General features: G+C 45.5%; 1 protein-coding gene across 5 annotated transcripts in view; it reads right to left on the reverse strand.

The window, feature by feature from the left end:
- Window positions 1-14878, reverse strand: part of LOC111839265 (lysine-specific demethylase 2B) — a 44391-nt gene extending 29513 nt beyond the window's left edge. For 4 of the 5 annotated variants that reach the window (XM_072707996.1, XM_072707994.1, XM_072707995.1 and 1 more), the window contains exon 1: window positions 11031-14878. The gene's annotated coding sequence lies outside the window, so the exon portion shown is untranslated. The remainder of the gene's footprint in view (window positions 1-11030) is intronic. The other variant, XM_072707997.1, reaches the window with a different exon arrangement.
- Window positions 14879-24456: the final 9578 nt, after the last annotated feature.

Consider the following 24456-nt stretch of genomic DNA (forward strand, 5'->3'; position numbering starts at 1 on the left):
TGACCATATGGGGTTTCGGTAGGGAAACATTCCTTAGTGCCCTCCTCTCCAAAAAGTCACAACAGGGCATCAGGTTTGCAGTTCTTGGAGCCCGGTCTGAAGGAGATAATAAACTTGAAATGATTAAAAAATAGTGACCACCTAGCCTGGCGTGCATTGACTCGCTTTGCTGACTGTAGATATTCCAGATTCTTGTGGTCCATGAGGATCAGGAATGGGTCCTTAGTTCCCTTGAGCCACTGCCGCCACTCCTCCAAGGCCAGACGGACTGCCAGCAGTTCTCAATTGCCAATGTCGTAGTTCCTTTCGGCTGGGGTTAACTTATGGGGAAAAAAAAGCACAAGGACGCAATTTATTGTCTGTCATGTGTCGCTGGGATAGAATAGCCCCTACACCAGTGCTGGAAGGGTCCACCTCCACCACAAACTGTCGAGAGGGATTGGGGATCTGAAGAATAGGGGCTGAGGTGAAGCTTCTGCAAAGGGCCACGAATGCCTGCTCAGCCGCTGCGCACGTGATGGTGGCCATCCAGCGCATGGACCACCAGCTGCATCTGGACTGGCGTGGTGTCGGACTGGCGGACCAGCGTGGTGTTGATAAAATTGTCATCTGCTCCTGAGTCCCGGGCTAAGGGCTGCTGGATCTCTCCATAGGAGAGCAGTACTGGTAAAAAGGTGCATCAAATGGACGAGGGAAATATTGGAGCTACACCCACCAGGGCCCTCCTCTTCACTGGTGGGTGCGTCCTTTTACTGGGCATTTAGAAATATAATGTCCCACCTGCCCACAGTACAGACAGGCATTGGCAGTCCGTTGCCATTGTCGTTCTGCAGGGGACAAACGGGTTAGGTCCACCTGCATAGCTTTGGCAGGGGGCTCGGAAGAGCTCACACAAGTTGCTTCATGGACACTCTGAACATCAAACTGTCTGTGACATTCTCTGCGGCGCTGACGGAAAGCGGTTGCCCACTCGAATAGCGAGGTTCACTAATTCCCTGAAGGTTCCTGGCATTTATCTGTAGGTTAATTCATCCTTAATTTCTTCCACCAGCCCGTTATAAAACGCGTCAAACTGAGCCTGCGTATCCCATCCCGTGGACAGCACAAGGGTCTGAAAAGCGATGGTGAAATAACACACCGAGTGTTCGCCTTGACGGAGCTGTAGCAATTTGCGTGCTGCCTCTCTGTCATAAGTTAAGCGATCAAAAACCCGCTTCATTTCTGCAGTAAACCCTGGATGGGTAGTACAAAAAGTCCCCCTGGCTTCTCACGCGGCAGTCGCCCACTTGCGAGCGGGTCCGGTCAACAGAGTAATTATGTAAGCGACCCGGACACCATGTGAAAGAGCACCGGTCTCTCACTCGACCTGACGATGAACATGGAAGTACGGAGCATGTTAGGTACTAAGGAGCAGGGCACATGCTGTGCCAGGCCTGCTCACCATATGAAATAGCAACGGTCCGTCACTTGACCTAATGAGGGACACGGGAGATGACGCTGGGAGCTGTACTGGGTGCTGCCCCATAATAGAGACATTGTTCTAATAATTATTTATATTTTATAAAGGAACTAGAATGAATACTTTTATATCATACAAACATTAATTTATATGAAGCCTCACAAAGCTTGGAAAGGTCTAGGTAACAGAATGATTTTATCAAGATGGAAATATTTAAGCAGCAGAGAGTAAATTGACCCAAAGGCACCCTGACATCATAACAAATTAGATTAATGTTTTGACTATTTGGGCCCCCACTTCCATAATGAACAATAGCAGTAACACACCAGGGCCCACGGAATGCACCAGATGGCTATAAACACAAACAGGGCTGGTGCAGTCGGCCTCTCTCTCATGGGTCACAGGTGCAACAGAGTGTTCCTTGAGGAGCACATTTCAAAATGGTCCGATTGAAGGCCATGGAAACCAACTGGAAACCGTACAATTTCTGTGCATCAACGGCAGGCGAACAGCAAACGACACATCCAAAACAAACAAACAAACAAACAAACAGACTTACCTACAGGCTTCCAGTTTCGTGCCCTGTCTTTCAAAAATAGTTCCGGACCCATCCCCGGTAATCTGAGAAGCAAAAGCTCGGCTAGAACAAGCAGGCAATGAACCCTCGTATTAATCTAGGTGTCGTCTGTAAATCAGCAGGTATCTGTCCACCCCCCACCCATGACTGCCAGATCCTCAAGCTCGCCAGAATGCAAATCTTTATACTTTCAGCAGATCCCCCCTCTCCTTCTCCCTTTCTCTCTCTGTAATAATCCCCAGCAAATTAAAGCAACAAAAACCTCCATAGTGTCTTCCCCTACGGCCCTTCTGCACACCTAATAGCAAAGGAGACATAAATATTACAACCAGATCTTTATTAAAGATGCACCAAGCCGACAGGACTCCACCCCCCTCATCATGTAGCATGTAGCCTGAATTCACCACACTCCGTTACCAAGCAACGCCTGGATTCAGGGAGTAGGCTAGCTTGATAACCGAGCAGTTAAAGGTTCCAAACCCAGGCAGAACCACAGAGGGCGCACTTCATCGAAATCCCTTTATGCAAAATATTCAATACTGTCAGGTACCTTAGTGAGCAAGTTTTCCTTTTTAGTTATTTACAGTTTATTTAGATAGATGTTTTCATGGTGTACCCCCATGCCACCTGGAAAAAAGCTCCAGCTTGCCCCCCACCCCCATGCAACCTTGCACAGAATGAGCAGGTAGGGATGCAGGATCTCTTGCACCAATGCCTTGATTAGATGATTAAGTTAATTCCATCATCCACCATTTAACCGCTTATCCTGGTCAGGTTGCGGGGGCCTGAAATCTATCTCAGGCAGCACAGGGTCCCAACTTTATATTCCTATGCTAATATAAATAAGATGGCATTTTTGTCCAAATCACTTGACCTTTATGGATTTACACAGAAAGGTCATCCCAGATGCCCACTCTGGCACTGTAATGCAGAGCCAGACATTGAAATGTTACAGCTGTGCAGAAGGGGATGTGTGGCTCAATGTGTGGACCCTTAAGTGGGACCCTTAACTCCCAGCTCCAGGGGCACTTCATGTTGGCTGACCCTGTGCTATGACCCCCCAACCTGGATGTATGTCTGTGTGTCTCACAGAGCAAGATGGGATCAAAGAGCAAAGACACCCTACATAAGTGCCCTGTGTACGTTTCCTGAGTGTGAAGCATTTGCCTGTAGCAGCTAGTCGCCCCGGCTTCAGCATCACAGATTCTCAGGGGCTTTGTGGGCTGGCGATTGATGCATATGAGTGATTAACTGCCCTAGAGGAAGGGAAAGAGAGAGAAAGGGAGGAGAAGAGGAAGGGAGAGTGGGGGAGGGAGAGAGGGGGAGAGAGAGAGGTGGAAGGAGTAAAGAGGAGGCTGAAGGCACATGCAGGTCTAACCCTAATCCTAACCCTAATCCTAATCCTAACCCTAACCCTTTTACCTGTCCAGGGTTTGTGGCTCTCTCCTGTGCTATCGTTTGCATGTCAAGCCTTATCGCTGGACATGTGATCAAGTCAGCTTCCGTAAGGATGTCTGGAGTCCTGTGAAAGGTGATCACACTTTATGGCCTTCAGACTGAAGAGGAATGCCACCCTCCTCTGTGGATAACTGTCACACAGGAACGTGGAAACAAAGCCACTGTTCCAGGGCAAGAGCTGAGCAGCTGCTAGGCCGCTTCTCAGGATTAATGGTGAAACTAGAGAAAACCCCCATAGCACGTTAGCCTAAACACAGGTACTACCTGTGTGCTTCTCTGGCCTCACAGATGCGAGATGTGCTCCTAGAAGCTGAGGTCTCCACAGAACAAGGCCTCCAATCAGGGGAATGTCTGAGAGATCCTGGACACCACAGACTTGGGTGAGAGCACAACACCAGCTCAGGACGCATTGGAATGTCTGAGAGAGCCTGGGCGACATAGACCCAGGCAGGAACATGACAACAGATGTGGAGGCAGGAGAACATTTCAGATTGCCTAGGTGGTACAGACCCGGACGAGAACACAACACCAGCTCAGGACGCGGGAGAATGTCTGAGAGAGCCTGAGCGACATGGACCCGGGCAGGAAGACAACAACAGGTGAGGAGGAAGGAGAACATCTCAGATTGCCTGGGCCACACAGACCCAGGCGAGAACACACCAGCTAAGGACGTGGGAGAATGTCTGAGAGAGCCTGGGTGACATGGACCCGGGCAGGAACACAACAACAGGTGAGGAGGCAGGAGAACACGACGCCAGCTCAAGATGCAGAAGAATGTGTGAGAGAGCCTGGGTGGTACAGACGCGGACGAGAACACAACACCAGCTCAGGATGCGAGGGAACGTCTGAGAGAGCCTGGGCAACATGGACCCAGATGGGAAGACAATCCCAGCTCAGGACTAGGGGAATATCTAAGAGAACTTGGGTAACATGGACCCAGACGACAACAAGACGCCAGGTTAGGAGGCAGAAGAACATCTCAGAGATCCTGGGTAGCACAGCCTCATAGCACTCCTACAGTGGAGGAGGCATGGCTCTGCTTCATTACCAGTCCCACTGCAGAGAGGGTGTGGTCATGCTTCATTACCAGCCCCACAGCGAAGAGGGCATGTCCCTGCTTCATTACCAGCCCCACTGCGGAGAGGGCATGGCCCTGCTTCATTACGAGCCCCACAGCGGAGAGGGCATAGCCCTGCTTCATTACCAGCCCCACAGCAGAGAGGGCGTGGCCCTGTTTCATTACCAGCCCCACAGTGGAGAGGGCGTGGCCCTGCTTCATTACCAGCCCCACAGCGGAGATGATGTGGCCCTGCTTCATTACTAGCCCCACTGCAGAGATGGTGTGGCCCTGCTTTATTACCAGTCCCATAGTGGAGAGAGTGTGGCCCTGCTTTATCTATAGTGGAGGAGAAATAGGAATATAGACATAAGAAAATAGGAAATTTACAAACTAGAGGGGGCCATTCGGCCCATCAAGCTCGTTTGGGGAGAACTTAACTAATAGCTCAGAGTTGTTAAAATCTTATCTAGCTCTGATTTAAAGGAACTCAGGATTTTAGCTTCTCCTACACTAGCAGGAAGACTATTCCATACTCTAACTACACGCTGTGTAAAGACCTGCTTAATTAGCACCCGTATAGTGGTGGGGGCGTGGCCCTGCTTCATTAGCACCCCTATATTGGTGGGGGTGTGGCCCTGCTTCATTAGCACCCCTATAGTGGAGGGGGCAAGGCCCTGCTTCATTAGCACCCCTATATTGGTGGGGGTGTGGCCCTGCTTCATTAGCACCCCTATAGTGGAGGAGGCATAGACCTGCTTAATTAGCACCCCTATAGTGGTGGGGGCATGGCCCTGCTCCATTAGCACCCCTATAGTGGCGGGGGCATGGCCCTGCTTCATTAGCACCCCTATAGTGGAGGAGACAAGGTCTTGCTTCTTTAGCACCCTTTTAGTGGAGAGGGTGAGGCCCTGCTTTATTAGCACCCCTATAGTGGTGGGGGCATGGCCCTGCTTCATTAGCACCCCTATAGTGGAGGGGGCAAGGTCCTGCTCCATTAGTACCCCTATACTGGTGGGGGCGTGACCCTGCTTCATTAGCACCCCTATAGTGGAAGGGGCAAGGTCCTGCTCCATTAGCACCCCTATACTGGTGGGGGTATGACCCTGCTTCATTACTAACACCACTGGCTGCCTGAGGAAACAGAAGGGGGGAGAGAGAGAGAGAGAGAGCAACTTCACAAACACCCTGCACTGCTCAAAGTTAATTAAAACCCGGATAGGTAGTTGTCACTGAGGGATTTTACTGTCATTTCATCTTCAAGGAAGTATGTGATCTCACTGTCAAGCCAGGGACCAGTCCTGAAGAACATTCAGCCTGCTGTCATCCATAATTGCTGCTACTGTCATTTTCGTCTGTCAGCCCTGAATGCACAGCTAAAATGTCAGTCTGCCACTTCAATGACTAAAAAGTGAGAAATTCTGCTCTAAAACTCTGGAAGGTTCCACTAAGCTTACCTAACTCACTCCACCCAAGGTGCCACCTGTCTCCTACCCTGCCTTTAAGGGAACAGTTATGGAAGATGGAGGGATATTTACTGGAATCATTCTTAGCAAATCCACAGGACATCACTGCTGCACTTTCGCTATGTCAGGGTGGCACCCATTCTCGCAGATATCAGCACATACTGTATAGATAGGTTCACTCAGCCCACCAGCATCATGCTCTAAGCCAGGGGTAACCAATCTTATCCCCAGAAGGCCAGTGTGTATGCAGGTTTTTAGGATAACCTTTAGGTCAGATGTTCAAACCCAGGTGTGAGGATTCTTCAGCCAATCAGTCCTCTAATTTGTAACCTAATTAGAGAGTTGCAACGAAAACCTGCTTTCACAGCATCCATTTGCGGATAAGATTGCCCACCCCTGCTCTAATCCCACTGTGAGTGATATTCTAGCATCCAATAACAGCCCTCGTGTAACCTGCGGCTGGTCAGCAGTGAGGCCAGTGACATGGAGACAAGGAGAGGAAGAGGAGAGGAAGAAGAGGAGAAGGAGATGAGAGGAAGAGGAGAGGAAGACATGGAAAGGAAAGGGAGATGAAATCAAAAAGATGAAGGCGGGGAAGGAATGAAGAGAAGGCCAGATGAGGAAGACAAGGTGAGGAAGATGAAGGAAGACAGGAAGAAGAAGAGGAGAAGACAATGAAGGAAGATAATGAGAGGAAGACAAGAAGAGGAAGATGAGGAGAGAAAGAGGATGGGATTTCTGGATGCAGGTGACATTGAATTTGGTTACTCAGAGGAAACCAGCAACCTCAAATGGCCAACTTCACAGACAAGATGAAATAACCCTCCACAGGTAGTCCTTTTCTATAGAATAACCAGAAATGCCTTTAAAAGCAATAGGATCTGAAAATAATATTTTAGGCAAATAAGATAAAAAAAAGACGTCTGGTCTGTGTCATGCCCTGCTCGTCCATCCCAGATCCCTTAGACCTTGCTCCCGTGCTCCCAGCTACCATGGCCCCAGACCCTGTCCCCGGGGAGGTCCCTGACTCCCAGACCACTGCTCCACCCTCCATAGTGGAGTTGGAGGAGGAGCTTAAGTGGGACCCCTCGGGGATTTCCCTGACTGCCCCTGTGCACCCCTCGGGTGGGTTACCCCAACCACCACCACAGCGTGGCAGATCCCTGCCAGGACCCCGGCTCTCAGTGTCTCGAAGAGGGAGAGGACATCTGCGCAGGGGTCGGGTCCCGTCTGCCCTGCCCCCTGGTTCACCCTCAGTCCCCCTGGCTGCGGCTCGGCAGTCACCTGCCGGTCCTCCGGCTGTACCTTCGCCTGCTGCGGCTTCAGTTCCCTCTTCCCCTCCGCCTGTGTCCCCTTCATCTTCCTCCTCGCCCCCTTTGTTGGTCCCTCTGCCTTCCTCCTCACCCCCTTCGACGTTCCCTCCCTTGCGTTTGCCTGCTGCCCCTGCAGCTTCCGCCCCTCGCCTGTTGGGGTTCCCTACAGCTCTCCATTTCCCCCTGCCCTTTGCCTCCTTACCCTCCCCTGTATCTGCTCCTCATCCTCCTGTTTCACCTTTGTTCACTCCTGGCCCCTTTGTTCCTCCCGTTGGTGTCCCCCCTGTGTCTACATTTTTGTTGCCCCTGTGCCTGTTTGCTTTCCCAGTTATTTGTCAGTTGTTGTCTGGGCTAATGCCTTTGTGTCTGTTCTGCGTGTCTGTCTTTTTTCCAGTACCCCGTTTATGTTTTGCTTTTGTTTCCAGGTCCCGTGTCCCCGGTACTGTTCCTTGCTCCCCTTAGGCGCGCCCGGAGTTCGCGCCTTTTGGGGGGGGTGGGTTCTGTCATGCCCCACTCATGTGATCCTCCTGTGTGCCACACCCGCCCCATTAACCCCATGTGGATTCCCCATGTGCACCAGCAGTTTTCTGTTGCTGTCATTAGTTCAATGTATTTCCCCAATCTGGTCATTAACACTACATGTGTTTTGGAGTGTGTTACCCCGTGAATAAATCCCTTTTGTTCATATCCACAGCTTCCTTCGCCTGCTTCCCTGTGCCGATCGTGACAGTCTGGCAAGCTACCCCCGCAGCCCCCAGGGGTGTGGAGGAGAGGTGACTCATGGGGTCCTTTTGGAAAGATCAGTAACCCACGCCATGGTGATTCATCATGCCTGGGGCTTTAAGAAGCCGAGCCAAAGCCACAGCACAGCACATGAATACAGTGTCACTGAAACACTCCTTCACTGTGGCAGCATGCGGTTTGACCTTCAGAGACTCTGCCACTGGTGACAGATAAACCTGCCCGGCACCAGCTGCCTACATGACACCCAGGCACCTGTCCTGCAGGTAGTCGCCGCTCCTCCGTGTCGCCACAGCGGGTGCTTCTAAAAGCATGAGGTGGCTTCATGCTGGTGGGGGATTTCTGAACACACAGGAACACAGGTTTTGTGACTGGGCCCCTGTGCCATGAGGGAGCAGTGCAACAAAAGGACTCTGTCAGTCAGCACACCTGGCAGGACACAGACCAAGGGATCAGTCTGCTCACAGGTTCAGATTAATGCCCGTTATAAGCCCAGCACACTGCGTATAAAAGTGCGTAAAAGCCCAACACACTGCGCTAAGTGTATAAGCCCTTCGCACTGTGTGTAAAAGCCTAGCCCACTGTGTGTATAAGCCTAGCACACTGCATGTAAAAGCCTAGCAAACTGCATGTAATAGTGTATTAAAGCCCGGCGCATTGTGCTGTGTGTATAACCCCAGCACACTGCATCACCCTGAATACCAGCATGTTACTCCTGAACACTAACTGAATTTTCAGGAAAGGATTTTAATTTGTGACTTCATGGCTACCAAGAGTAGCACCAGGCAGAATCTCAGGACAATGAAACGAGTGGCTGAGTGCTGAGCGTGAAGCACCTCATTTGACATGTGAGAGGGTTTAATTCCAAACTGTTAATCGGTGTTATTACAGTATGATGGCACTATATAGCATCATACAGTCCCAGGCAGAAGGACGTCCCCGGATCCAGTATCCTGATTCCAGCCTCACATCTCCAGCTGCAGGGACCCACCCTGTGTGGATGGTCTATGTGTCCAGCAGCAACTCAACACGGACCACTGCGAGCTTAAAAGAAGGTCCAGTTATCCAATATCCAAAAGTGTTCAGACCATTAGTCAGATTTAATAACACACAGCTGTGATCCTCCTTTCTTCTGTTATGGTGTTTGTGGCACTGCACAAAGTTCAGGGTGCTCTAAGATTCAGGGTGCTCTAAGATTCAGGGTGCTCTAGCATTCAGGGTGCTCTAGCATTCAGGGTGCTCTAAGACTCAAGGTGCTCTAAGATTCAGGGTGCTCTAGCATTCAGGGTGCTCTAAGATTCAGTGTGCTCTAGCATTCAGTGTGCTCTAAGATTCAGTGTGCTCTAAGATTCAGGGTGCTCTAGCATTCAGGGTACTCTAAGATTCAGGGTGCTCTAGCATTCAGGGTACTCTAAGATTCAGGGTGCTCTAGCATTCAGGGTGCTCTAAGATTCAGTGTGCTCTAGCATTCAGGGTGCTCTAAGATTCAGGGTGCTCTAGCATTCAGGGTGCTCTAGTGCTCAGTGTGCTCTAGCATTCAGTGTTGCACCTGCTCTTGTTTGATAAGGTAAATGAAAAGTGAAGTTGGGTGTACAGCAAATCCTTTTCAGTTAATTGTTATTTGTACCTCGTTCCAGTCACAGAGCACTTTATTTGGTGACTTGTTTAAGTGAGAGAAGATCCCGCAGCTTAGTGCAATTTGGTGGAAATTGTAAAGTTTAACAATTTCTTTTACTTTGAAAATAGAAGTTTTCATTGATGAGAAGTTGATTTTTATTTGCATATGCTTATACAATTATATAGTTCTTAGACAGAAAATCAGACTTGGACAAGAAAACTGCAATAGGTAAGTACTCTAGAATTCTGGATGCTGTAACATTTAGTGTGCTGTAATATTCAGGTTTCTGTAATGATCAGGGTGTTGTAACATTCAGGGTGTTCAAGCTTACACATGGGGAGGGGGAGTGTATGAAAAATGTGTAAGTAATTCAAAGCAGAGAGCTGAGTGCTAAAAACTATAAAGAGTCAGGATATGGAAGCTATTTGGAGAAAATGTCTTTTATTTATTTTACACAACAGATACTGAAGCAGTTTGAAAGTAGCATCCCATTGCACCCAGGTACTGTCCAGCAGCACCCCTAGGGGGGAGGGGGGCCTTTCTCGCTTTCAAATATAAAGCGAAATTAAAATTTGATGAAACAGTCAGACCGTAACTCAGCTTGCTCTAAACCTGGCGGGGGCCCCGCCCTCGCAGGAAGTTTCCTGCAACCACAGTACAACTGGCTAACATGGGGGGAGGGCCGTTTTTCATGACAGTTCAGCCAAGAGCCAGTCCAGGTGGGTTTAACGTGACGAATCCTGACCAAACACCCGCACGTGAGGTGCGTTCAGACTGAGCCCAGCCTCACCACCTCGTCAGGTCAAACAGCCTTCAGTCTCCAGCGGGCAGCTGTGCATGGACACGACTCTGATACTGCTCCTTAGCTAAGATGCCCCTCAGATCCCCCCCCCATGTGGCATGCAGGGGGGACACACAGTAAAGTGCAGAGTGAGACTGTACTCAAATCCACAGTGTGCCCCCCCCTACCCCTAACATCCCACATGAGGAAAAGGAACTGGGGCCATGCTGGTGGCCTAGATGGATCTCTGGACCAATGAGAAGTCGTCACCCACAACGTGACCTTGACCAGTGTGAAGATGGAGTTGATTTCCTTACACTTAAGGGACAAGTCGACAGATATAGCAAGCTTGATCACAGCCCCCCTCTGCTGAGCTCCACCCCCCACCGTCCACTCCCCATTCCACACACACATACACACAGAGAAATTCATACAGACTTCTTGCAGCATGGCTTAGGGGGTGTGCTACAGCGGCTGGGGCTCATTAGTGCACTGGGCAAACAGTGGCATTTACACCATTCCCCCCCACCCTCCTGCCCCCCCCCCGGGGAGAGACCCACCTGCTGGCTTCCCCTCCAGCGCTGAGGGGCCCCGGCGCTCTGGCCCATACTCCGATGCAGGATGGGAGAATGGACGCTCCTGTTTGTTCTGCTTCCTTTTCCTTTCTTGGGAGAGCGAGGGACAGTGCAGCTTCGCCCGGCCGCTGTGAGCACTCATCTGGAGTCCTGATAGGCTGAGCAGGTCCCAGCAAGCAGCTGCTCCAGCCAATGAGGTGACAAGTTCCAGCATGGAAGAGCCCGCTGCCTAGCAACCAGCAGAGGGGAAGGAGGAGTAGCAACAGGGGGAGACGGCAGCAGCAATCTTGCATTGGAGCGTCCAGCACCGCACAAGCCTTGGGGGGGGGGGGTGCAGGGAGGAGGGGATGCTGCAGGGAGAAACAGCTGCTCCATCACAAAGCACCTTTCAGGAAGCAAGTTTGATATCAAGTGAAAAAACTGTAAAATACGGATGGGGTCACATGTCCTAGTTGTGCACATTATTCTCAGAATCCCTGTACCAAGAAACTGACTTAAGGAATGAAAATTCTTTCATTTTGCACACTTTATATCAATTAAGAAATATTAAGCTTTACCTGTCTTCTGTCGTGGCCCTGTATATAATTGATGTTCTGAGTAGAACATTTGACACAGGGTTATGATGAGATTATTAATACTGATGATCCTGTGTGCTTGGTTCACCGCCCCATTGGTGGTGCCTGCAGGAGACTGAAGCAGCAGATATGTCTGTCTGTGCCATTGATGTGCAGCCTGTGTCGCTAATGTGCAGTCTGTGCAGTGGATTTGCAGTCAGTGAGGTGGATGCACGGTCTGTCACCAATATGTGGTCTCCAGCACAGATGTGCAGTCTGTGCCATGGATTTGGAGTCTATGAGGTGGCTGTTGGTCTATGCATGTGGTCTGTGTCACTGATGTGCGATCTTTGAGGTGGATGTGCGGTTTGTGAGGTGAATGTGCAATATGTGTCACAGATGTGCGGTTTCATGTACTGCCTATGAGGTGAATACGCAGCCTGTCACCATTTTGTGGCCTGTGTTGCTGACATATTTTCGGTGTTGTGGATGTGCTGTCTGTGTTGCTCATGTGTGGTCTGTGTGACACATGTGCAGCCTGTGACGTGAATATGTGGTCTGTGTCATGGATGTGCGATTTGTGTTGGCAATGTGTGGTCTGTGTTGTTGATGTGCCGTCTGTGAGGCAGATGCATGGTATGTGAGGTGGCTGTGTATTGAATGTGCGGTCTGTGTCATTGCTGTGTGGTCTGTGTTGCTGGGATACGGACTGTGCCATTTATGTGCAATCTGTAAGCCGAAAGTGTGGTCTATGTGGCAAATGTGCAGTCTAAGCCATGGACATGCAGTCTGTGAGGTGGATGTGTGCTCTGTGTCACTGATGTTCAATGTTCAAGGTAATTTATTGTCATCAGCAGCGGTTTACACATACATAGTGAGATAAGACAACGTTTCTCCCTAGACTGTGATGCTACATAAAACAACATATAAAAGATACAATACAATGTGCACAAGAACAAAAACACTAAATAGTGCAAAAATATACGATGCAGAGCTTTCTGTACACGTATTTTAAATATAACCAGCTTAACGAAGAGCATGTTGAACATCAATTACTGATGATGATTTTGGTGGTCTTAAGGCATGTTGGGACAACTGCCTGACTCAGGGAGGTGCTGAATACATCATTGAGGACATCAGCCAGCTGATCTGCACCCTCTTTAAGTATCCGGTCAAGTATGCTGACAGGACCCGAAACTAAAGGGTTAATTCTGGGTAGTGTTCTCACTGCAGCTCTAAACAGACAGGTTATCTGCTCATCAGGGGGAAGGGTGGACTTCCTTGGAGCCTCACTGTTGAGTGCATCAAAACGTGCATGAATGACAAAAGTCATTTAGAATGTCAAGGACAGAAGAGTCTTTGTCACAGACAGGGACTGCTGGTTTGTAGTCTGTGATGGTCTGGATGCCCTTCGTGCATCCCTGAAGTCCTAAAAGTACCATTGGATATTCAGGGCATATGCACGTTTTGCTCTTCTGATTGTCCTCGACAGGTTGGCTTGCACAGTTCTGGGGATGGCTTTATCTCCAGATCTGAAGGCCACGTCTCTGGCTTTTGATATTTGCCAGACCTCTGTAGACATGCAGGGGTTTTGGTTGGCTATTGTGGTTACTTCCACAGTAATTTCCTCAGCGAATTTGCTGATATAGCCTGTTACAGCAGCTGTGTACTCCTCCACGTCAACACAGCCCTCCTGCCCTGGCTGCCTCCTTAAATACTGACCAGTCTGTGCACTCGAAACAGTCCTGGAGATTGCTCCCACAGGCCACACTCTGATGTGTACTGGTTTAGGATGTTTTACAGAGATGTGATCAGAGATGCATCAGAGGGGGCAGGCCATCACTTTATAAGCATCTATAAGGTTGGTGTAAAGCTAGTCCAAGCAGTTCTCACCCCTCGTAGCAAACTTCACATGCTGGTGGAATCTAGGTAGAACTGATTTAAGGTTAACATGATTAAAGCAGCCAGCGATGATGAAGACCCCTTCAGGATGAGCAGTCTGCAAGCAGTCTCCTTATCTTGGTCATATAGTTCCACTAGCGCCAGATTAGCATTAGTGCTAAGTGGTAGGTACTTAGCAAACACAACAACCGAACTGAACTCCCTTGGGAGATAGAAGGGTCAACATTTCACTGCTATAAACTCCATCATCATGGTGCAATGACATGAAATTACCTTTGCGTTCTTGCACCATTCATTGTTGATATAAATGCAGTTCATCGGCCCTTTTCATACTGCACTTTGCCTTGTCCCTGTCCGCACGGAACAATGAGCAGCCAGTGAGCTGCACCGCTGAGTCCGGAAGGATGTCATGCAACCATATTTTGGTGAAAATTAAAACACAGCAGTCCTTCACCTCCTTTTGTGTAGTTTGCAGGAGCTTTAGGTGATCCATCTTGCTCTCCAGTGAGTGGACGTTTGGCAGTAGAAGGGATGGAACAGCGGGTCTACTTGCGTTAGCTTTTAGCCGAGCGCGAGTCCCTGCCCACTTGCTGCGCTTCTGGGTTTGGTCAGACTGCTTAAGGGTACACTGCTCCATACTGCCCATACCTCCTGGTCTGGTCCGCGTAGTAAACGGAGCTCTTGCAGGCTCTCAAGCACCTCCATGTCCAGTGTGTTTTTGCACCATTTGCGATAATGGAGAAGCAATTTTTGGTCATATACACAGATGTGCATGTTACTGGCACATCCAGACAATGATACTGTCGAGGAACACTGATGATGACATAAGACATTTAGCACCAAATTGGAACATGGAAAGGCTGCTATGCACATGTCTGCTTGCACCGCCATTTTGCTTTCTGGGAATCTTGCCTGCCATGTTTCATCAAAGCCATGGACAAGCGGTCTGTAAGGTGGATGTGCAGTTGATGTAAAGCCTGCGACGTGCATATGCAGTCTGCAAAGCAAATGTGCTGTCTGTCTTACTGATGGGTGGTCAGTGAGGTGGGTGTGTGTTCTATGCGACATGATGTACAGTCTGAGTCATGGACGTGCAGTCTGTGAGGTCGATGTGTGGTCTGTAAGATGTGTAGCCTATGAGGCAGACATGCAGTCTGTGTCATTGATGTGAGGTTCGTGATGCAGATGTGCAGTCTCTGAAGTGGATGTGGGGTCTGTGAGGCGGATTTACAGTATGCGTGACTGATGTGCAATGTGTGCCTCCATTGCTCTCTGAAAACCATTAGCGGCCCCTTTCTTAAGCAGCATCATTTCTGCTCCTTACCAGGGCTGCAGGCTGTCATTTCCTTACACTCCTTCTCCTTCATACAATTACTCCGGCATGATAAAAATAGCCCTCCCCATTTTCTTCATCTCCAGTTTCACTTTTGAAATCTGAATCTAATTTTAATCTTAAAGTCATTAGCAGGCCTGGCACACTGCCAGTGTGCAAAGCTTTTGCTGCTGCTTTTTTCCAGCTGACTGACATATTGTCATATATCCATTTTTAAGATTAATATGCACAGACATCTCTTTGCTGTTATGTCCTGTCTATTTGCCCACTCCCATTTACCCCTAGTGTGGCTCAAATGAGCCACGCCTGTTATGCATTAATCTTACCATTTTCCTGCCCTTGTGTAGTGCACTCCAGCTACCTCTCGTTCTGCCCCCTTGTTAGCCTCTGTATAAAGGTACTTTCCAGTCCTGTGTTCCCCAATTCTGACATTAATGTTGTTGCTCCCATCTGCTTTGGTTTCTGGTTGCCCTCACTTTTGTTTGATTGCCCCATGATCCAGTTTGTTTCTGTTCCGTTCTCAGTAAATAAACCCTGTTGTGTTTCGTTCAACTCCTGTGCTGGGTCGTTCATCCTGCTCTACACAACAGTATGTACATACAACTGTTGTTGACATCAATCATTTTCTTAACATGATTAGACTGATTAACTTTAACTGATTAGAGTTTCAAATTTTTAATTGTGTTATATAAAACATGCAATTGTTTTGTTTGTGTTTCTTAACTGAATCTAGTTAGCCTATATGGCCCCAGTTTGGCTTGAAAAACTATGCATGCATTTTAGGTTTTAACACACTTGCTGGTAACTTCCCATAATAATAATCAATCCATCCATCCATCCATCCATCCATCCCTCCCTCCTCTCATCCTGCTCAGGGTTACATCCTGAAAGCTAGAGTAATCCAGTGATGTACCTGACATAAAGAAGCTGCGGTTACTGCCATGGCATCTTCCTACAAACATACATGTGCAAGAATGGAAGCTGTTCTGAAAGTGTCATATTTTCTGCTTTTTGCTTTTAATGCATATTTATCATTATTTTGACAAACATGTCCAGGAAATCAGGAAGAAATTGTGCTGTCAATGGCTGCTCAAACAATAATGGAAAACTCCAAACTTGATCAAAAGGGGAGTGCAAAACACACAAGCCTCTATCACATAGATAGTGATTTATCCATTCGCTAACAGGGCTGGGCGGTATATTGAACTTTTATGGTATATCGATATATTGTCAAAACGAAATATGTGGTGACAGAATACCCTTTAATTTAATAGACTCTTAATTTAAAATTAAGAGTCTATTAAAGATTTTTAATAGAAACCAATAGTATTCCTTCCTGGTTGTAAACAGCTTGAGAGCTTCGGTCGTGATATTACGAGTCCAAGAATTCACAGCCACTTCAACATTATGTTAGTTGTTAATGGACTGTGAGTATCAGGGGCCGGTTGCACAAAACACCTTAAGTGTCATGACCTGCTCGTTCGATCCTCTCGTGTGCCACGCCCCCTCATTAAACTCGTGTGAATTCCTGATTGTTATCAGCTGTCTCCTGTTATTTTGAGTTGTCCTGTGTATTTAAGTCCACGTCAGAGTCTGTATCTCCAGTTCCGTCATTAACATCGCAATCGTATTGTGCTCTGTCTGCCTGTTTGCTTTAATAAACCCCGTTCCCTGTACTTCCGTGTTTGGAATTTCCTTTAAGTCCGAGTTAAGGTCTCCTTAAAATAAAGTCGGTTGCACAAAACACCTTTAAGTCTCCTCCTTAAGGTTTCCTTAATTTTTTTTTCTTAAGTATTTTTTCTCCTTATCTTGGTCTTATAAGGAATCCCTTAACGGTTGCACAAAAGACCTTAGCAACCAAACTAAGTAAAAAAGAATAAAGTACCTCTAACCGTACCTTAACTACAACATGGCCGAGTTTATGATAATAAATAAGGAAAATGAACGCATCCCAAAAAGAGTGTTCCGCGACCGGGAGAACCCCTTAGATACGCTTAATGGTGAGCAATTGATTTCGCTTTATAAATTTGATCGGCAGTCAGTGTATGATTTGTCCGACCGGCTACAGTTGGATCACTCCACAATCCGAAGCTGTGCTCTCCCAGCTGCGTTGCAACTTATTATTGCTCTGCGGTTTTAAGCTAGGGGCTCGTTCCAGGTTGTAATAGCTAGGCGACGTATTTACGTTGTTACCCACCGTTACAGTCTACTTTGTATCTATACCTTAAATATCTTAATGTGTAATAATAACTTGTTGAAAGAAGATGAGCAACTTATGTACAGAGATCTATTTCACTGGCAACAACATAGACTAACGTTAACAGTTCCCTTAAGTCATGTTAGTCATTTAACCTATCTGAAGTTAACGTCAGCTGGTAAGAGTTCTTACCAGTTTTGTCGCATTTTCTCCTGTAATTAGTGATCTCTTTTTTGGCCAGAACAGATAAATTCTCGTATTTTTGTTGGACCTCTTGGATGGACCTTTTCACCAGACTCCTTGAATTAATTTTCATTGCAATTTCCTCCCACATTCGTTGTTTTCCGCTTGCTGTTATTTGTGGATCAAATTTACTTTTTAGTATGTTCTTTCTTTTATTGTATTCCTCCAAAAGTATAATCTTTTTCTCCTCTGACCAATTTGGCTTTCTTGTCTTCTTTTCTCACATTTCTTTTTTTACTTTGTGAGTAACTTTGTGAGGCGATAATGGGTATCACAAGCAAGCATATGAACGAGTGCAAGCATATGAACGGTCTCCATGGAAACGGGACAATTTTACTGCTGTAAAACGTCTTTCAATGTTGTAAATCTCATAATGTTTTTCCTTAACTAAGGAAACCTTTTAAGCGGTCCTGTGCAACACCCTTAAAAATCATTTAGCTAAGGAAAAATTAAACCTTAAGTGTCATACTTAAGAGGAAAACTTAAGGTGTTTTGTGTAACCGGCCCCTTGTCCTTTTAGAATAATATGCCAATAGTTGGCATTTTGTTGTTTATCATGGGCCAGATTATTAATGAAATAATCTTGAATACCTATAAAAACATAAAATCATATTTTTATTTTTTAGTGATGTAACTGGTCTGTAACGGTTAAATGCAACTCGCATACAGTTAATTCCAGGACAGTATGTGGCAGGTGGTAAAGTGCTTTGTTTTCTCCATTTCTGGCTATTGTCATGTCCAATGTCTAACTAATATGTGGAATTTGAATAACATGAAGATCGGCATCCATGTATGGTAGCTTGATCAGTAACTGGGGGCCACTGTCTAATGTTATTATTCCATCTATTCATGTTGCGGTCACTGTCAGCCGCTTTCAGCAGGCTACAAAGCGCCACCGTAGTAATGACAGCACTCAAAGATGGCAGCACCCACAAATCCCTCCTCAGATTAGTCTATAGCGGTGATTCCCAGTCAAGTCCCCGGGAACCCCCAGCCAGTCCACATTTTTACTCACTCCCAGCTCCCAACATGCCTGTATCAGGTACTCTGTGTTCTTGATTGGCTGGGAGTTGGGAGAAAGCAAAAATGTGGACTGGCTGGGGGTCCCCAAGGACTGGGTTGGAAAACACTACTCTATAAAAATGATACTATTAGCCTATGTAATTAAGTACTCCTATAACACCTTATTTGCATTCCTGAAAAACCTTGCGTTTATTTGCACTATAGAAACAACAGATATGATAAAAATGGTTTTGGAGCAGACACACACCTAGAAAAAATACAGGAAGCTGAAAAAAAATGATAGCATAGTGTTATACATAATAAACCAAAAATAAATTAATAAATCCTACAAAAAAATATGGCAGTTTACTTTTTAAAATGACCTGATGTTTGCTGGTTGAAGGGGGTGTCGGAAGGACCAAAACACTTAGTCGTATTTTGGGGCTTTGAGTGAGTGTTTTTGATTATAAAAGTTAACAAATGCAATATGGAGAAGAATTAGGGCAGTCAGAACCAAGAAATTTTAGATGATGATTAATTGTCATACAAATAATTGCGATTAGGCTAACTGATTAATTGTAGTTTTCTGTTCATTTTATATCACTATCAGTCTCATAAGTTTTATATTGCATATGAAGAACTGAATACTGAATATTGAAACATATTTTTTTTAAAAGAAATACTAACAGGATCAGGCTGAGTCATGAAAGTGTTGTGAAACTAAGTCGTACAAATCAGGCACCATCGTAAAATTTGCCATGAAGTGTAATGCTGCGCACGCGCAGACGTGTGAGGTACAAATACGGCGGGTGGTACGCATCGGATCAGAAGCGCAAGGAGATGATATCATTAAACGAGTGCCAGTTAAATATTTCACGGTAGAAAACTATGTGGAAACAGAAATGACGGTTATGTGTCTAGGTATATTGAAAATATCACCAGAGCCTACCCTACACACTCTCCTCACCTCTCCAAAAATCTTCAAAAGCTCAACTTTGTGTGACTTCTCAATGTAATGAATTTCACCAGACCTGCATGTGTTATTTCATGTGCTACCAGTAACTAGGACTCGCACTAAGCTACACAAATAAATTCCCACATGATCATTTTTTACCAAACTCCTCTTGATAAATTTCGCCTTCCAGACTACTACCTATGAAGCTTGCTGAGCATGGGAGCTGGAAACAAGCTAATATATAAACTTTATTTTAGAATATTCAGAAAATCATCTCATGCCCGTTTGAGAACCACTAACCTGTGCAATGTTCCTGTGAAGTTTGAAAGAGACGCACAGAATATATTCACCTGGAAGATGACTGTTTTCACAAGATAGTGATTGTATCCTCCCTTTCTGTCCTCTGCTGCCACCAAGTGCTGCTGCTTCATTTTTGAGGCAAATTGTCTCTAAATTAAATTAGTTATAGATCATCCTCAAAAAGAGTTTCTCTTGCCACTGTCGCCTCTGGCTTGCTCACTGGGGGCTTTGGACAGGGACAGTGTAAAGTGCTTCAACACAGTGTAATGTTGTGAAAAATGTGATATACAAATAAAACTGGATAGAATAATGTTTTTTGTGAAGCAGTAATAAGATCCATCAAATACTTTTTGACTTATCACATTCACAAGGCCAAATGTCCTGCTTTCACCCTACCCTTTGCTGCCACTAAGCGCCGTTTCTTCAATTTTGGGCAAACCCGTCTGCAAAGTTATAAAAGATCCTTAAAATACATTTGCGTTATTGCACTATAACAGGATAAAGTGTCAAAAACACCATTTTTGCCATCACTATTCAGCGCTGCTTCGGTTTCGGTGTGATCGGTTTCAAAATTTCAAGATAGTCATCCATATAAATTAATGTCTGTAAAGTTTTAATAACCATCCATCAAAAGCTTTTCGAGATATGCTAACGGGATCAAATGTCTGAAACTGCCGCTTTCTTTGCCATCACTAAGAGGCCCTGTTTCAGCTTAGGCAAATATCTGTCCCAAATGTTGATTAGTTCCAGTTCATGACCCGGACAATGTGTCTGCAAAGTAGGGGTCGCAAAGACAAGTCGCTTGCTCTGCCATGACGCTTTAGGTTTGACGTTTACAATAACTGCTCACGTGATTATGACACAAACAACATGAACACCTCAGGGAAATTCGGGGAAAACCGATGGAAGTAATGGCGCAATTATAGATGAATCATTTTGTATCTCAGTTACATACAAAGCATTAATGGATACTCTTTTCTTTTGCGTGCATTTTTATATTTCTACATCGGAAAATTCGATCGATAACCAATATATTTTTGTATAATATTGCCGGTGCAGGTGGTGAAACTTGCTAGAAAAATCGATCTGCTGGCCAGATTTCATAATGAATTATAAGCATGTCGCGGGTCGTATAAATATAATACAAATAAATGACTATCGTTTTAATCGCGATCGATCCCCCCAGTAACTATAATAAATAATAAACAAAACGACTCGTTTATCTTCCATTGTTTTGGGATGGCGGTGTAGTTTCGTAGGAAATTACGTGTTTATGTAGCATAAAAGTCCCAGTAACTGTTGTGCGGTGTGAAAGCGACACACGAAACATAGCAAACGGATATCGATCCGCATACGTTTTGGAGGTAGCAATACCTTCGGTTCGGACACGCAAAGCGGGTTCCGTTCTGAATCTAATTCCACATCGTTCTAAAGCGAGATCGTTGAAGGATTACGGATCCACGCCGTACTACTTGTTATGTATTACTACATAACACGGCTGAAGTTGGCTATTTATTCGCTGCTCCTTATTCGGATTTTCCGGTCCAACTTAAATGCTTCGCAGCCCAATGCAATGACGCGATTGTGCCAGTAGAGGGATCGTTTTAATACATTACGTTTCTCTATGCCAGGCAAATATCAACTTCTCAGTACAGATCAGGTACCCAACTACACACAGAGAAAAAATATTTGATTTGAAATAAATCTTAATAAACCTAGACACTTAAACTGTCTTCATAATTAAAGCTTATACATTTCATTAATTTCTGATTTATGAAGACAGCTTGTTTCACAAGTGTCTAGGTTTATTTAGAATTATTTGAATCAACTTGTTAACTTTAATGCTTGAACAATTTAAATTTTGTGAATCTTAATATGCATATTAAATTATTAATATTATTTGTATTTATACAATTTAGTTTGATGGAAACATTTCTTATAATGGACACACCATTTACATTTATTGCATTTTACAGACACTCATATCTAGAGCAACTTTCATTTTCAACATGGGATTAAGGGTCTTGCTCAGGGAGCCAATGCTAGTATAGGTGAGACTCAAACCCACAACCTCTTGGTTCAGAGGCAAGCATCCTAACCACCAACCCACCCTCTTTTTTATTCACCTACCACTGGGAAAGTATTTTGTTGGAAGTAGTCCCATTCCCAGTTGCATAAAAAGTAAATACTTTACCAGTATTGAGATGCATCAAAAATCATTGTGCAGTTCAATTGTTGACAGACCAATTGAATTAAAACAACAAACCACCCTTCCTTAAAGATTCCATTAAAATCATTTTATTGGTCCTATTACAATTTATTTGATGCAGTGAGCAACTACGGAAAAACAATGTTAACTGCCTATTGGCCCTAGAAATGCAGCTAGTAGTTCATTTTAATGTTGCATACGTGTTTAATAATGCATTTAAATAATGTAATGTGCTCTGTCTCTGTCCAAATCGCACACTCATTACATCTAGAAAACATTTCTTTTTCCATAAGCACAAGTGCACATTTGCCATACCTTTGCCAGAAGTGGGCCAGAGCCGCAAGCCATATAATTATTTTTTAATAAAGTATTTAACATGTGGCCCATATCTGTTTTGTGACATTCGGGCCACATTTGTCTAATCACAATTGGGCCACTTTTGGCATACATCCATTTTCCAGTGCTGGAACCGAGCCAGCAGTGCCACACATTTGCCATAAGTGACGCACATCCACATGCTATATGGGGTGTTACTTTGCATAAATTGATGCTTCTGAGTTGCAACCTGTTGTTTCTACTTGTTTCTGTTCCACGTAAAAGATATATGTATGAGCTGTCTGTCGTCAGCATATACAGTAAGGTCTGCAACTACAGATGGTTTCTTGTTGTTAAGCATTCAGAATTTTCCTGTGGGTTTATTAATGACATAATCAGCAATTAGTCAACGCCAATGCAAGTTTCTTGAAATAACTGTAAACTTCATGCAACCCCTATGGAAAAATTGGAAAAGATCCATATTATACTTTTGGAGTTACAGCGCTAGACAAAAATCTGAAGAATAACAGGACAGAGGAGACACAACAGGGTGCGCTATAACCCACAATAAGGTTTCGGGATCACAAACAGATCATTTCTGTTGGACAGTCAGCAGTAAGCTTGGCATTCTAAGTAACTCCATATCAGAAGGAAGCCAGTGTCTTTTAGTAACTGCAATCCAAAGTTAGAACAGTTAGGGGTTCACTATAAAACAAGTATAATTGTTCCACCCTTGCCCAAGCTCTCAACCATTGATCATAATATAACATATCATAAATACAACAATATCAATTGCCTCAGTGTAATTTAATAAGTCTAACCCTAAGTGCATATCAGCACTTTGCTAGCGTGTTTGCCTGTGCAGAACAACAACATGAGCCATGAAAAGTACAGGTATGTAAAGGCCAGATGGCAGCATGTTTCATGGCTGCAGACAGTGGTAGTTCTGAGGTTGAAACGGTCTAGAACCGTCACTACACAGAGACTTGTGTTCATTTCGGGCATTCTCTCATGAATAGTACCTGTCCTTCCCTGCCACTGAGCTCCGGTTTTTCTCTGCAGAGGGAGGATTAAGTAACCAGCCCAGGCCATAGTGAATAAGTAGGAGTTTTACTGTGTGTGTGTGTGTGTGTGTGTGTGTGTGTGTGTGTGTGTGGATAAGATATGCATTACATTGTTGGGAACAAATGGTGATCTGTTGGGTGGGCACCGCCCACCCTCTGCCCACTGGTAGCCACACTCTGAATGAATATAAACACTATTGTTGCCAATAGTGCTTTAACATGCTTGTGCATTGTGTACATTTAACTGAACACCTGTCTGTGCATTTGTGTAAGTGGAAAGCACGAGAGGCTGGGAGGGTAAAAGTGCAACCGTGTGTGTGATGGCTGTTGTGGGAGGGGCATTAAATGAGGACACCCACAGAGCAGTCATTTGAACATATGACCTTTAAATCACTTAGTGTCAATCTTCTATAGTGCTTTAATTACTTCTAACAACACTCCCAAGATCCATTGTAATGACAGGTTTGTCAGCAGAAATTCTGGGATTTCCAGTTGCACCACGTTGCTGTTCTGGGACTATGATGCTCCAGGTATGGAGTGAACACCTTTTGGATGCACTGAGATAATGTTCCTTTTCGGTGTGTGTAGAGATGCTGGTAAGCCTTCCATGAGAAGACCCTGCTGCCTCATCAGTATGCTAGTGACCAGCAAAGCCCCTGGCTAATGTACTGTGTAAGTACATCAGTCAGAGGAGCTACTGTCTGCGCTGCTGAATTTGCCATTAAAATGTTCAGAGATGAATGCAGTTATAGTTTGACTGAGCAAATATCAGCATCTCAGAAGTTCCCGTTATGCACATGGACAGCCGTCCTGTCCAGGGCATCCTCCAGGGACAAGTCTAGGGTTCGTATAAAATGTGTATGAAAATATAGGACAGAATCGCTAAATGGATTTTGAAAAATACTGTAAGTATTAAAGATGCAGAACAATCTACTGGCACCAGTGCCCAGACACTCTCACAGAGCCAGTCCACCCTAAGGGCGATATAGGCGATAGCCCAGGGCACCATTTGATTAGAGGGTGCAAAACAGTGAACGAAAAAAAGCAGAACTAATACGTACCTGTACCGGTTCTGTGATACTACAGTTATTTACAATAGTTTTACTGTTTCATTATCATTCGAGTGAAACCGACACACGCTAGCCAGTTAGCAACCAGATACCTTCTGCTACTGAAATGTTTTAATATCTTATAAATAAATTGCTGTCCGGGGGGCGGGTATAGCGAACAGCAGAATTTCACCTAGGGCACCAGAGCACCCACAGCCGGCCCTGCCGATTCGACAAGCTGCACTGCGGTACCCTGCATGCCGATTATCGGATTATTGAGGTCACATT

Source organism: Paramormyrops kingsleyae, chromosome 2, assembly GCF_048594095.1.
Source record: "Paramormyrops kingsleyae isolate MSU_618 chromosome 2, PKINGS_0.4, whole genome shotgun sequence".
In the NCBI taxonomy this organism is placed as follows: domain Eukaryota; kingdom Metazoa; phylum Chordata; class Actinopteri; order Osteoglossiformes; family Mormyridae; genus Paramormyrops; species Paramormyrops kingsleyae.